At 38.7% G+C, this 16,371-nt stretch overlaps 1 pseudogene; it reads right to left on the bottom strand.

The window, feature by feature from the left end:
• Positions 1-8,773: 8,773 nt before the first annotated feature.
• On the bottom strand, positions 8,774-10,518 carry LOC138169913 (U3 small nucleolar RNA-associated protein 14 homolog A-like; annotated as a pseudogene).
• Positions 10,519-16,371: the final 5,853 nt, after the last annotated feature.

Genomic DNA, 16,371 nt, shown 5'->3' with positions numbered 1-16,371 from the left:
TCTTTTTAGAAGGGAAATTGTCCTTTCTCTATTTTTTTTTTTTGGTGTCTGTTTGGTCTTTGTTTTCTTAACCTCCTTGCCAGGTTTGTCTACTTCAGGGTTCAAGGCATCAACCTTCAGATGATCACTCGGGCTATACCAATGCCTGACTGAATCCAAGTTCTCCAGCCCAATGGACCTGGCATCATCCATGTTCCAGAGTATGAACCCTTGAATGTGAAGTCTGACCCCCTTGAATGGGACCCAAAGTGGTAGGGACAGTTCTATGCCCCTTGCCAGCAGGAAGCCCTTTCACAAGCTGAGAACTTCACCCTTTACCCCAAAGAAATTTGGGTCCCATTTGTTTGAGTGGGGAATGATGGGGTAAGGGCTCTGGCAACCCCCTTGAAATCTGATTGAATCTTACCTTTGATGAGGCATTTGCCTGAGGCCATAGGTCTTTCATTGTGGCTCTGGTCAAATATTTAGCCCTCCTTTGTCCAGCAACTTACCACCCTTAATGGCTCATTTACTGGAGAACTCATTAACTCATCCTGAACACCCTCCCTAAACTCATTACTGGAGTTTGACTCCTCCTGAAGACCCTCCTCAAACTCCTCCTCTAGACCACCCCTAGATTCCTCCCACAACCTTTCTGTATATAAGACCCCATCTTGTCTCCATGTGTTTGAGAGTACCATAGAATTTTCCAATATAAACCTTCCTGATACCATGGCTCCTTAAGAGTCTATCCATTATGGCTAACTTTTAATAAACTTTACTTTTCTTTGGCTAAAAGAAGGCTTGAGTCAAATTCATTTGGCAGGACCTGGAATGTTGGTATTTTGGGGTCTTGAGCACCCCTGACCCTATACCTCATCATTTTATGGTAACCTCTTCACTGAGACTGTCCTGCAGGCAGAGAGTGAATTGATGGAGATGCTGTCAATTCAAATTGTGGCTTTGTTAAACTGTGTCTTCACAAGCTCAGAGATTGCTGAGAACTTGCTGCAGGTCAAGATGAAGAAAAGACCTCTCTTTGGGTATTGAGTGCTGTGATGATATTGTAACCTTGTTGTGGCTTAGGGGTAGATGGCCTTTGAGCTCTCCACTGCCCTTTTGAGACTGTGTTTGGTGGTGATGGATGGTATTGTAATTCAGTTGTGATCCAGGGATGGAAATCTTTGACTTTTATACTTTGTGACTGACCAAATGAATGTACTTTGTTTATTATTGGAAATTAATCTCCAGTTGAATAGAGAGAAGACTTTGTGATTGATTAAATTAATGTACTATCCAGGGGTGGAGTGTCTGGACCTTAGTACTTTGTGATTGAATTGAGAACTTACTAAATGGACCGAGTTACCTTGTATTTTGATTTTGATTTTTTGTGAATGCTTTGCCTTAATATGTCACTGAATAAATAGATTTTGCTATGCTTGTAATTCGAACCTGGAAGTTGCTTTTGCTTGGTGTTACAGGGTTTGACAAATAATTTTTAATGTTAAATACTATACTGATTTAATTTACTTCACCTTTCATTTCTGTTCTTTTCTTTCTAAAGTGCATTCCTGACTATCTCACCATTATAATTGCTTTCTCCTTCAATAAACTCTAGTGGCTTCCTTTTGCCTCCAGGATCAAAAATAAAATCCTTTCTTTGTTTGTTTTTTTTAACTTTTCATAATCTAGCTTCTTTCTATTCTAAGATACAGTGACATTGGCCTCATTGAACAATATACTCCATAACAGACTGTACAGTATACTTACTTTTGTCTGTTCCTAGAATGATAGCCCTCCTTGTCCTCACCTCCCAGCTTCCCTGGCTTCCTTAAAGACTCAGATAAAATACTATCTTCTATGTGAAGCTTTCCCTATATTCAACAATGCTAGCACCTTTTTTTCTGAGATTACCTCCAATTTTCTATCTACATTTACATATATATCTAAATCATCTATATCTGTCATAACTATATAGGTAATTCATCATAGCTATTTCTTTCTTCCTTTCTAATATGTTGGCTTTACAACTATAATATGACCTATTTAAGGGTGTTTTTTGCTTTCATTTGCAACTATTGCTTACCATAGTGTCTAATATATAATAAGTATTCGATAAGTGCTTTTTGGCTAGTTTGTTGACTTTTACAAATTTTTTCAAATTAATTACTATATACTTGATCAGATATAACTAAATGTGAGCAACAACCCACTTCTCTAAGTTAGAATTTACTTCCATTATTTTCCCATTTATAAATTTCCATAGCTAGATGCATCTTGATTTCATGGCAGAACAGTTAGTAGTCAGGAAGAACTGAGTTTAAATCCTTCTTCTGGTACTTACTAATGCTGCAAGCTTGCCTAAATCCCGGCCTCAGATAACTTCCTAGATTGGATCTACTAAATCAAGATTTCAGGAAAGAAGGACTTCCCACATGGGAAGTTCCATCAAATCAGATATATTCAGATTTATTCCACATCTGCATACATACATTCTAAAGTTCTTGTTTATAAAATTAAAATTCTTTGAATCTTTTCCAATTTTACCACTTTAGCAATTACTAGCATAGGTATGAACATATAAACTATTTAAAAAAAACATTTTACAAATATTTCATACATTTAAAGGATAAAAAAATAATCGTCATTAAGAATAACTTTATTAAAATGGTTTCTTTATTTAGTTGATAGACATTTCAAAATAACATACTTCAGTAGAAAATAATGATCCAAAGTCAGTTTCATAGTGATAAGAGTATTTTCATATGTTCTAAGAGCTTATCAAATAAAAGCATACTAAAATGGAGACATTTAGATATTGTCTGGATAGTGAAAGTTGAATTTATCTATTGTTTAGTCTTTCAGTGTTTGAGATTCTTTTATGTCAGAGAGCTTTTCATCATTTTCCATGCTTTTTGAAGTCTGTAGATGGTACTCAGGAGAACACACAACTACTTTCTCCTCAATTCCAGTTCATCTTCAGTCTTCCATTTTATACAAGAAAAAAGTGCTGTAATTTTTTCCCAAAAAACTTCTAGTTCCTATAGTGTTTCATGTGTATCAGGATGGTACTACATTATCTTGGCTAAAACATCATATTCTTGTTGATTTTTTTCATGTTTGTTTAGCTTGAAGAATGTGCTTTTAGTACTCAGTAATTTTGTTGTGTGCCCTTTCTATACCTTTATACATTTTTTAAACTTTTCTGAGATTCACGTCATATATGAACCATGTCCCAACACCCAAACCCTCACTCAGTAATTAACAGTGGGACAATATTTTAGCACACACTTTTATTGGTCATAACCTTCTTGATAACCAACAGTACACTCCTTAAATGTTTCACTAATAGATTAAGTAACTGTAGCAGATCCCATCCTCATCTATTCAGACATGTATTCTTATGACTTTATCTTTGGTAATGGCTTCCATGGCAAGCATGGTTCACAGCAAAAGTTCTGAGGTAATTGGCATGTCTGCAGCATATGAGCAGATACTATGTGTTTTCTAAGTACTCCTATATACTTTATATGATTCTCTTTTAGTTTACTTGCATTCTCTATGTTTTTTAATGTGCATTCATTTTCTTTCTAAACAAGTTATAGTTCTTCAAGGGGAAGAATCATGTTTTTCAAATTCTTTTTTTCACTCCACCTAAAACAGTGCTGCTTACATAGTCTTGCAAAATGTACATGTGCACTTTATTATTATGTAATGAGAGAGTTCACTTTAGTATGAGATTACTTACTACTTGTGTAATTTTGAAAAAAAAAATAATACCCTAAATGCTCTGGGCTTCAGTTTCCTCCTCTATAAAATAAAGCATTGTGTTAATAGTCTAAAGTGAAACTGAGGTGCACTTAAAATGATAAATTTTACAAGAAAGAAGAAGGAACAACAATCAAAGCAAATATCAAAAGGCTCCTAAATCAGGACTTGTAGTTATACACTTTATGTCCATAATTAGGCACCAATTGTAGAGGTCTGTAAAGTTTCCTAGGTATTGATAACTGTGATGATCTAATTGACGATTTAGGTGATAGTCTGAGACTTTTCCAGTGATGATTTGTTCCAGGGGATTGTTAATTTTCTTTTTTTTTTAGGTGATTAATAAATGTTTATTGATTTACTGATACTAAATAAGCAAGACTTTAAGGACCTATAAACTTATGACTCTATGTACTCTCTTCAACAATTCTCTCTGCAGCCACTGTGTCTGAATGGGGATACGTTGGTCCCCAGACAACAATCAGCCCTGTTCTTGAAGCTATTTCATTGTGGGCTTTTTTTTTTTTGGTTACATCCAAAATGCATTTTTTATTCTGCATATTAATCCATTATCCTTCTTTTGTGAGTGGGGTGGCCTTCTTCTTTATCAGTCCTCTGGAATCATGGTTGATTAGTTAGCTGATCAGAATTCCATGGTCTCTCAAAATTATTGTTTTTCTAATATTGATGTTATAGCATAAATTGTTCTTCTGGTTCTGCTTATTTAACACTAAATCAGTTCATATGAGTCTTTGTATGTCTCTCTGAAATAATCTATTCCTTAATAGCACAACAAGGGGCCATTTTAAGTGGTCCTCTATATCTTGCTACTGGGCCCAGATGTCTCTAAGGAGAGTGTGAGACTGGTGACTTTGCACAGCCTGCTTCACTTAAATCTTTTTTTTTTTTCCAAATGAATTATTAACTTCTGGTTTACATCATTCATTTCCACCAGATTTTGAGTTATAAACTTTTTTCCCCATTTTTCTCCTACCCACCACCCCAAAATAGCAGTCCCACTGGATATCCCCTCCACCAATCTGTTCTCTCACATATCTTCTCCTATACCCCCTTTGATTTTTCCAGTAAGGCATGGTGGATCTCTATGCCCCAGTGCCTGTATACCTTATTTCCCAATTACATATAAAATAGTATTAATAATAGTGTCTATATATATATATAAATATCTATCTATCTATCTATATATATATATATATAACATTTGATTTTAAAACTTTGGATTCCAGATCCATTCCCTTCCTCCCTTGTCACCCACCCTTATTGGGAAGATAAATAATTCAGCAAAGGTTGTATATGTGTAGCTGTGCAAAACACTATCATAGAAGATATATTGTAAAAGACTGACTACATTTCCCTCCCTCCTATCCCACCTCCCACTTCTTCTATTATGTAATTTGATCCTGTCCCTTTTCAAAAGTGGGTGTTTCCAACTTCCTTCCCCCCAGCCTGCCCTCATTTCCATCATCCCCCCTTTCATACCCTTCCTATGTGCTCTCCTGTAGGGTGAGTTACTCTATCTAGTGTGTATGTTATTCCCTCTCTGAGCCAAATTGAATGAGAATAAGGTTTTTCCTTTTTGCCGTCCTGTTCTACCACTCCATTGTAAACATTTTCCCTTGCCTCTTCTATATGAGATAGTTTACCCCATTCTGTCTCTCCCCATCTCTACTAGTTATATTCCTCTCTCACCTCTTAATTTCACCTTTTAAGTATCGCACCTTCCTATTAGATTGGGCCTGTGTCCTCTACATATGTATACCTGAAAACATATATACACACAATCACATATGTATTCATATGCCCATATACCCTCCTACATATATATATATATATATATATATATATATATATTTCTTTTGCCTTCAACCATTTTCATACTGAGAAAACTTTCATCAATTACAATTATCTTTTTTCCATGTAGGAATGTAAATAGTTCAACTTTGATAAGTTCCTAATGATTTCTTTTCCCTGTTTAACCTTCTCATGCTTCTCTTGCTTCTTGTATCTGAATGTCAAATTTTCTATTCAACTGTATTTTTCATCAAGAATACTTGAAAATCCTCTATTCCACTGAATGACTATATTTTCCCCTGAAATATGATACTTAGTTTTGCTGGGTAGGTGATTTTTAGTTTTAATCCCAGCTCCTTTGACCTCCAGAATATTATATTCTAAGCCCTTTGATGCTGCCATATGCTGTGTTATCCTGATTGTATTTCCACAATATTCAAATTGTTTCTTCCTGGCTCTTTGTAATATTCTCTCCTTGATCTGGGAATTTTGCAACCTGGCTATAACATTCCTAGGAATTTTCTTTGTGGGATCTTTTTCAGGAGGTGATCAGTGGATTCTTTCAACCTCTATTGTGCCTTCTGGCTCTAAAACATAAGGGCAGTTTACTTTGAGAATTTCTTGAAGGATGATTTCTAGGTTCTTTCTTTGATCATGGCTTTCAGGTAGTCCAATAATTTTTAAATTATCTCACTTGAATCTATTTTCTAGGTCAGTGGTTTCTCCCATGAGATATTTCACATTGCCTTCTATTGTTTCATTTGTTTGGATCTGTTTAACAGCATCTTGATTTCTCATAAAGTCACTAGCATCCATTTGCTCTAATCTAATTATGAAGGAATGATTCTCCTCAGTGAGCTTTTGAGATTCTTTTTCCATCTGGCAAATTCGGCTTTTTAGGGCATTCTTCTCCTCATTACCTTTTTGAGCCTCTTTTGCCATATCAGTTAGTTTATTTTTTAAGGTGTTATTTTCCTCAGTCTGGCTGTTGATTCTGATTTCCTAATTTTCTTGCATTGTTCTCATTTTTCTTCCCAATTTTTGCTCCACTTCTCTTATTTGCTTCTTAAGGTCCTCTATGGCCTGTATCCAGCTTGTATTTTTCTTTGAAGCTTTTGCTGCAGGAGTGCTAACTTCACTGTCTTCCTTTCTTTGATTCTTTTTGTTCCCATGTCCCCAAAATAGGAGTGTGAAGTTGGGTTCCTTTGTTCATTTTGCTTCTTTTGCCTGCTCATGTGGCCACTCAATCACTTGACTCCTGGGCTTTTTGTCACAGTAGGACTTTGCCATCAGAAAGGGGAGCTTCATCCCAAATGCTGGGGTTTCCTCAGCTGCCAAAGGTATTAGTTGGGTGCCCTCCACACACTCTGGAAAGCTGGTTGCACACCCCAGGACTTCCACCCTGGAGTGCAATCCATATCCAAGTAGGTTAAAGCAAGAGTCATTACCCCTCAGACTGGTCTCTTGGTCCCCCTGCAATCGGTAGGGCAGGAGTTGATGCTTCCACATGGGGGTGGCTGCACGGCTGTGGAACCTCAGTGGCTTCTCTTCCCGGGGGCAAAGGCTGATCACACTCCCAACTACTGGATCCCAAAGTCCATACTGCACTGACCTCTCACTTTGTCCTTAGCATCTCTGTGTTGATAATTCTGGAAATCACCACAGCTACTTGTTATCTGAATTATCTTCAGCCGGGGGTTTGGTCATGCCCACCCTGGTGCTAAATCTCCAGCCCGGGTAGTGCTGGGCTCAGCTTACAGAGCGCTGTGTTGGCTGATTCCTACTGCCCTGCTGGGCTGTCCTCAGCAGGAGGTTAACTGCTCTGTGTCATTTTGTGGGTTCTGCAGCTCCTAAGTTTATTCAAAGTCCCCTTTTACATGAATTGGGGGAGGTGGAAGCTGGAGGCCAGCAGAAGTTCTGTTTCTACTCCACCATCTTGACCGATTGTAATTTTCTAAGAAATATTCTACTCCAAATCTAATATTTTTATATCAGTTTACTTTTTAGAAACAATTTTCTATTATGTTTCCTCTTAATATTATAAAGTCTATGAGAACACCATTTGAATAGAAGTATCAATGATGGTTCTGACTAGAGCATAATCTGATGACCTCTGCATGTCAATCATGTCTTCAATTTTATATCCAATGTTTTAAATCTGTTTTACATTGTCTAAAGTTTTTGAAATGCTTCAGTTTTAAATCTTTTTCCTGTAACCAGTCCCCCTAACTTTTATCTTCCCATGTTTCAATATTCCTTTTCAGGCCTTCTAAGTTGCAATCGAATAGGACTACTAGCAAGTCCCTAAAATGACCATGATTTTTTCCCTTTAATCTATCTACCTATACTTATATTTTTCACTCCACTTAGAATTCTCTCCTTTAATACAGCTACTTTAAACTTTTGTAATCCTCACTACCCATCAAGGACTAGCTCTAGCACTTCTTTTTCTAGGAAATTTTTCTTGATTTTTTTTTTCTGGGAGAAGAAACCTTTTCTGTTTTGTTTCCATAGCATCTACTTTATAGCTCTCCAATGATAGGTAGCAGATTTTACTTTATTTTTACTTACTAAAATATAAGAACATAAGGTTACTGAGGGCTTAAGATGTTTCTGTTTCTATTGTCTTTCTTGTTTGTTATTGTTTGTTTGTTTTTGGCTATCTTTGAATCTTCCTTAAAATTTAGTGCAATGGCTTACACACAGTATGGTCAATATACATTTCCTAAATTGCATTGAATTCCCATAGTTTAAAAAAATATTTCTGGCATTTATGGAGAACTTTAAATTAAATTATTTTAATATTGATTGTCATAGGATTTAGAAATTTTGATTTTATTATATATCCATTATAGTGTAAACTCGTGATCTCACCGTGTATTGCTTTTGGTGATCATAAGCAAAAGAAACACCATGAAAATGCTTGCAACTGTAGCACCTGTGGTATCTCTTACTCTCTCTTAAATATGTGGTTTTATCAAATACCACCCTGAGGTTTAAGGTACTCTGTGTTATCACATCCCAAAGCAATACCTAATGAAACCCTAGTAATGTTTTTACTTTTAATCTATCCCACGAAAGTAGTCAGAAGCAAATGACATAGCATAGTAAGATATTTTTTTTACTATGGAAGGTTTGCTTTATTTCCAAAAGGAGGTATCATTACCATGAGGCACTGTTTCCCAGCACCAAGTTTTCTTGGCCCTTGGCAAAATCAAAACAAGTAAGGGGTTTTCTTTAGCCTTCTTCTTCTGTGGTGAGCATGCTATTTTCCTTTCCTCTGCAGGGTTGCATGGCCCAAGTTGGAAGGGGAGGACTCAACATTCTTCTTTATGGGCTCAATGATGTGGCCAATCTTGGTCACCACCTGAGGAGCAGTCAGCTTCTGAAAGGCCCTCTGCATGTTCCATGTGGTGTCCACCGTTGTCTTGATGGTCTCTTCAAACTGATACTGATGGATAAAGCACCTTCACCTGGTGGACTGCTGCCTGGACATTCTACTTCTCAGTGATGACCACATTTAGCAAGTGCTTGTCTTTCCTTGGAGCAGCTTGAGGGACTTTGATGAGAAACTGGTGTTTCTTCTTGTCACTGATCACCAGATTCAGACCACCTCACTGTCCACAAACTTGTAGTTTCAGCTCAATAGCTTTTGCTTTGCTTTCTTTCTCAGCTTTTCATTTCTCCTTGCTGGAAGCTGGCAATGACATTGTCCCCAGTGGAGGTCTCCTTTATTATCTTCTTTTGGGTTACATCTTCATCACAGTTCTCCCTGTAAACAATGGTGTGGACTGATGAAGAGAAGTTTGTTTTTTAGGTCTTCACATTGATGATGGTGTAAAGAATAATCATGGTTTCCAGGGGGGAAGAGTCAAGATGGCAGAGTAGAAACAGGACATCCACATGGCTCCCACTTCCACCTCCTCCAATTCACATAATAAATTACTCTATAGAAACTTTGGAGCTACAGAACTCACAAAATGAGAGAGAGAAGCTAACTTCCTGCTGAAGACAGTCCTTCAGGCCAACAGAAAGGGGCCAGTGCAGCTCTCTGGGAGCTGAGTCCAGCCCCACATGAGTCAGGGGTTTTAGCCTCAGGGTGGCTACTAATAGCCCCCAGCTGGAGGGACTTCAGATCAACAGCAGCTGTGGAGGTTTCCAGAATTATCACTACATAGATGATAAGGACAAAGTGAGAGATCAGTGCAGTGTGGAGTTTGGGAAAAGGGAATGTGGGAGTGTGGTCTGACCTTTAACCCCTGAGGGAAGAAGCTGCTGAGGTGTGGTGGCCATGTAGCCACAGTGTAGCTGCTTCAGAGATCCTGGTCTAAAGATTGTAGGGGGACCAAGCAACCAGTCTGAGGGGTAATCTCTCTTGCTTTAACCTGCTTGGATCTGGATTAAGGTCTAGGGTGGAGGTCCTGGGGTGTGACCAGTTTTCCAAAGTGTGTGGAGGCTTCAGAGAGGGAAGCCAAGTAAAAGCTCCGGCAGCTGAGAAAACCCCTGAGATTTGGGACAAAGCTCCACTCTCTGGTATCAGAGTTCTACTGTGGTAACAGCTCAAAAGTCAAGTAATTGAGTGGCAAAATGAGCAAGCAAAAGGAAGTAAAAGAAAGCATAGCAATCTGACTTTACAATACTATTTTTGGCGTAAAAAGGATCAAATCATAGAATAGGAAAAAGGTAACAAAGTCAGAACTCCTGCACCAAAAGCTTCAAAGAAAAATATGAATTGATTACAGGCCATAGAGGAGCTTAAGAAGGATTTTGAAAACCAAATAAGAGAAGTGGAGGAAAAATTGGGAAGAGAAATGGGAATGATGGAGGAAAATTATGAAATGATAGTCAACAACCTGACTGAAGAAAATAACACCTTAAAAAACTGAATTTGCCAGATGGAAAAAGAATCTCAAAAATTCACTGAAGAGGATCATTCCTTCAGAATTATATTGGAGCAAATGGAAGCTAGTGATTTTATGATAAATCAAGATACTATTAAACAGATCCAAACAAATGAAAAAATAGAAGGCAATGTGAAATATTTCATTGAAAAAAATATTGACCTGGAAAATAGATCCAGGGGAGATAAAAAAAAAGAATCTAGAAACCATGCTTCAAGAAATTCTCAAGGAAAATCGGCCTGATGTTTTAGAACCAGAGGGCAAAATAGAGGTTGAAAAAATTCACCAATCAACTCCTGAGAAAGATCCCAAAAAGAAAACTCCAAGGAATATTATAGCCAGTTTCTGGAATTCCCAAATAAAGGAGAAAATATTACAAGCAGCCAAGAAGAATCAATCTGAATATTGTGGAAACACAATAAGGATAACACAGGATCTGGCAGCTTCTACCTTGAGGGATCATAGGGGTTGGAATATGGTATTTTGGAGGTCAAAGGAGCTGGGACTAAAACCAATAATCACCAAACCAGCAAAACTGAGTATTATGTTTCAAGGGAAAAATACAGTCATTGAATGGAATAGAGGACTTTTAAGCATTCTTGATGAAAAGAACAAAGTTGAATAGAAAATTTGACATTCAGATACAAGAAGCAAAAGAAGCAAGAGAAAGTAAACAGGGAAAGGAAATCATAAGGAACTTATCAGAGTGGAATTATATACATTCCCACATGGAAATAATGATAATTGTAACTTATGAATCTTTTCTCAGTATGAGAATAGTTGAAGGGAACAGAAATGTGTATACACACACGCATACATAAACATATATACAGACACACACATACATACCTATGTGTATATAGGAGGGTATATGGGCATATGAATACATATGTGAGTGTGTGTATATATGTGTACAGATATACATAGACATACGGCACAGGACAATTTAATAGGAAGGGATGGTTAGAAACAGGACTTCCATATGGCTCTGGCTCCCACCACCTCCAATTCATGTAAAAGAGGACTCTGAGCAAACTTTGGAGCTACAGAACTCAAAAAATGACACAGAGAAGCTAAATTCCCACTGAGGAAAGCCCAGCAGGCCAGCAGGAATCAGCCAGCGCAGCACTCCGGTAGCCAACACTGGCCCCACGTGAGCCAGAGATTTTAGCCCCAGAGTGGACCTGACCAACCACGAGCTGGAGGGACTCCAGATCACCAGCAGCTATGGTAGTCCAGAATTATCAACACATATATGCTAAGTACAAAGTGAGAGGTCAGTGCAGTGTGGACTTTGGGATCCAGTAGTTTGGAGTGTGTTGGCCTCTTCCCCCAGAGTGAGAAGCAGCTGAGGAGCCACGGTGCAGCTGCCGCTACATGGCAGCTTCATCTCCTGGCCTGCAGACTGTAGGGGGACAAAGCGACCAGTCTGAGGGGTTATTGCTCTTGCTTCAACCTGCTTGAATCTGTATTGTGGTCTAGGGTGGAGGTCCTGGGGCGTGTGACCAGCTTTCCAGAGTGTGTGGAGGATTCAGAGAGGGCACCCAACTACTACCTTTGGCAGCTGAGACAACTCCAGCATTTGGGATGAAGCTCCCCTGTCTGGTGGCAGAGTCCCACTGTGGCAAAAACCCAGGGGTCAGTGGTGGCTAGGTGGCCCAGTGAATAGATGACTGACCCTGAAGTCAGGAGGACCTGAGTTCAAATGTGGCTCAGAAACTTAACACAAAGACTAGCTGTGTGACCTTGATCAAGTCAGTTAACCCCAATTGCCCTCCAAAAAGCAAAAAAAAAGCCCAGGGGTCAAGTGACTGAGTGTCAACATGAGCAGGGAAAGGAAGCAAAATAAACAAGGTACCCCAACTTTATGTACCAAAAGCTTCAAAGAAAAATACAAGCTGGTTACAGGCCATAGAGGACCTTAAGAAGCAAATAAGAGAAGTGGAGGAAAAATTGGGAAGAGAAATGAGAACAATGCAAGAAAATTAGGAAGCAGAGTCAACACCCTGACTGAGGACAATAACACCTTAAAAGATAGACTAACTCATATGGCAAAAGAGGCTCAAAAAGGCAATGAAGAGAAGAATGCTTTAAAAAGCCGAATTTTCCAGATGGAAAAAGAAGTTCAAAGGCTCACAGAAAAGAATCATTCCTTCAGAATTAGATTGGAACAAATGGAAGCTAGTGACTTTATGAGAAATCAAGATGCTGTTAAACAGATCCAAATAAATGAAAGAATAGAAGGCAATGTGAAATATCTCATTGGAAAAACCACTGTATCAGCAATGCCATTTTCACAATGCCTATGGAAATTACAGATATGCTGATATAATTATCCATCACAAAATACATCATGCTTGCCATATGGGGGAATAAGCTAGAAAATTTTTTAAAATACCAAAAGACTGAGTCCCAAAACCAGAAAGTGAAAGCATCAGAGTAGTTATGAAATTGGCACAGGTAGATAAAGTAGAAAGCACCCACATTCTCAAGCCTTTAAAACAGAACAGGCTACCTCAGGCAAAGGTCCTCCTCTCCCCACTCACAGCAACCACCCAGAGTCCAGGAAGCGTGCTCCCAGCAGCTCTGGCCCCTGGCAGTCCTCAGCAGGAGTCCTTAGCAGAAATTCTGGCTGACTCAAAAAGGGCTTCGCGCTGCCGCTGCCTCTGCTGCTGCTGCCGCCATCGCTGCTACTGCTAGCCACTGCAGAATTCTAGTTTGGCTTCTGCTTCCTCTTGCTCTGCTCCTTCCTGCTACATCAGCAAGTCAAATGGGGTATGGAAGATCTTTAAATCCCATAACCCTTACAACCACTGACCTGGAAAATTGATCCAGGAGAGACAATTTAAAAATTATTGGACTACCTGAAAGCCATGATCAAGGAAAGAACCTAGGAATCATCCTTCAAGAAATTCTCAAAGAAAACTGCCCTTATGTTTTAGAACCAGAGGGCACAACAGAGGTTGAAAGAATCCACCAATCACCTCCTGAAAAAGATATCAAAAAGAAAACTCCTAGGAAGTTCATAGCCAGTTTCAAAATTCCCAGATCAAGGAGAGAATATTACAAGTAGGTGGGAAGAAACAATTTGTATATTGTGGAAACACAATCAGGATAACACAGGATCTGGCAGCTTCTACACTGATGGATCAAAGGGCTTGGAATATGATATTCTGGAGGTCAAAGGAGCTGGGATTAAAAGCAAGAATCACCTACCCAGCAAAACTGAGTATCATGCTTCAGCGGAAAATATGGTCATTCCATGGAATAGAGGACTTTCATTATTCTTGATGAAAAAAACAGAGTTGAATAGAAAATTTGACATTCAGGTACAAGAAGCAAGAGAAGTTTGAGAAGGTAAACAGGGAAAACAAATCATAAGTAACTTATCAAAGTTGAACTATTTACATTCTTACATGGAATAATGATAATTGCAATGGATGAAACTTTTCTCAATATGAAAATAGTTGAAGGATGGTATATGGGCATATGTATAAATATGTGAATGTGTGTATGTATGTTTACAAGTATACATAGACAGAGGGCACAGGATCAAATTAATAGGAAGGGATGATACTTAAAAAGTGAAATTAAGAGTGAGAGAGGAATATAACTGGAGGAGATTGGGAGAGACAGAATGGGGTAAAGTATCTCATATAGAAGAGGCAAGGGAAATGGTTACAATGGAGGGGAAGAACAGGAAAGCAAAAAGGCACAACCTTATTCTCATTCAATTTGGCTCAGGGAGGGAATGACATACACACTAAATGGAGTATCTCACTGTAGCAGCAAGCACCCCAGCATCCCTAGGGTGGCTGCTCACACAGGTTCTTGGATCTGCTTTGATAAAGGAAAGCAATTCATAATGGGTTAACAAGCTTACTTTAATCAGTCAAACATGTATCGTTTACCTAGTTCAGGGGAAAGAGGTCAGCACCCCAAACTTCAGAATATACAGACAGAATTATCAAGACAGAAACAGATCAAGTAGACAGATTTCAAACTGTCCAACCATTACATCCATACCCAATCAACATCTGGATTTCAACTTCTGGGTTTCAAAGCCGGGGGACTCTGGACAATGGCTTTCCAGAGTTTCATCTGATCAAATCACAGAACACTTCTCAAATTGAGCCCCAAAACAAAGCTACACATTAGGGCTTATATAGCCTTCTCCTGGCTCAGAGAATGTAACAATCTTATTGACTCACTGGCCAATCAAAAAGTATCTACTGAAAAACAAGCCTCCCACCCCAGGCTTCAGGTGCACTTTAGCCTAGGGGCAGGGAAGATCTTCCAAATTTACATTCCCATTACACTAACCCTACAGGAGAGTACATAGGAAGGGTATGAAAGGGGGGATGATGGAAATGAGGGGAGGCTGGGGGGGGGGGAGGAGGAAGTTTGAAACACCCACTTTGGAAAAAAGAACATGATCAAAGTAGAGAATAGAACAAGTTGCAGTCAGAGGCGGGATGGGAGGGACGGAAATATAGTCAGTCTTTTACAATATATTTACTATGGTAATGCTTTGCATATCTACAATTGCTTATCTTCCCAGTAAGGGTGGGTGACAAGGGAGGAACGGAATGAATCTGAAATTAAAAGTTTTAAAATCAAATGTTTAAAAATATATAAATACTAATTTTAATACTTGTTTTACATGTAATTGTGAAATAAGATATACAGGCATTGGGGCATAGCGATCCACCATGCCCTACTGGAAAAGTTGAAGGCGGTGTGAGAGAAAATATGGGAGAGAGCAGATTGGAGGAGGGGATATTCTGTGGGACCAACTATTCTGGGGTGGTGGGTAGGGGAAAAGTGTGGGAAAAATTGTAACTCAAAATCTGGCAGAAATGAAAGATGTAAACCAGAAGTTAATAAAGCATTTGAAAAAAAAAAAAGGAAAGGAAGGAAGAGATCATACTTCAGAGTTGAAATTAAGAGGTGAGAGAGGAATATAATGATAGAAGATGGGAAGAGACAGAATGGGATAAATTATCTCATAGAAGAGGCAAGGGAAAACTGTAGCAATGGAGGGGAAGAACAGGAGGGCAAAAGGGAATGAGTCAACCTTATTCTCATTGAATTCGGCTTAGGGAGGGAATGACATACACACTAAATAGGGTATCTCATCCTACAGGATAGTAGGGGGTAAGGGGATGAGAGGGGGGATGATGGAAGGGAAGGCAGGCTGTGGGGAGGGAAGTTAGAAACACCCACTTTTGAAAAGGGACAGGATCAAAATAGAGAATAGAACAAGTGGGAGGTGGGATAGGAGGGAGGGAAATATAGCCAGTCTTTCACAATATATCTACTATGGATATATTTTGCATAGCTACACAAGTACAACTTATATTGAATAGCTTATCTTCCCAGTAAGGGTGAGTGATGAGCGACGAAGGGAAAGAATCTGGTATTCAAAGTTTTAAAATAAAATGTTATAATATATAGTTATTATTAATATTATTTTATATGTAACTAGGAAATAAGATATTCAGGCACTGGGGCATAGAGATCCACTGTGCTCTACTCTAAAGTTGTAGAGGGTATGGGGGAAGATATGGGGGAAATCAGATTGGGGAAATGAATGTTCAGGGAAATCACTGTTTTGGAATGGTGGGTAGGGGAAAAATGGGGAGAAAATTTGCAACTCAAAATCTTGTGGAAATGAATGATGCAAACTAAAAAACAATAAAAAAGAGAGACTTCTAAAATATTAAAAAAAATAAAAAAGTATCAGTCATGGGATCCTGCTCCATCTCAGGAGGACTCTCTCAGTCTGCTTATGCTGTTCCTTCTGCTGATGCTATTGCTGGCTCTCCCCCCTCGGTCTACGCTGTTTCTGTTCTTGGCCACCTTCTTCTGTCCGCAGAGTCTCTAGGTTCTCCATGGTCTGTACTCTCTC

The sequence above is a fragment of the Petaurus breviceps genome, unplaced genomic scaffold, assembly GCF_028583685.1.
Source record: "Petaurus breviceps papuanus isolate PSGF00001 unplaced genomic scaffold, PetGlider_PUasm1.0 38, whole genome shotgun sequence".
Lineage (NCBI taxonomy): Eukaryota > Metazoa > Chordata > Mammalia > Diprotodontia > Petauridae > Petaurus > Petaurus breviceps.
This window is presented reverse-complemented; position numbering and strand designations above follow the sequence as displayed.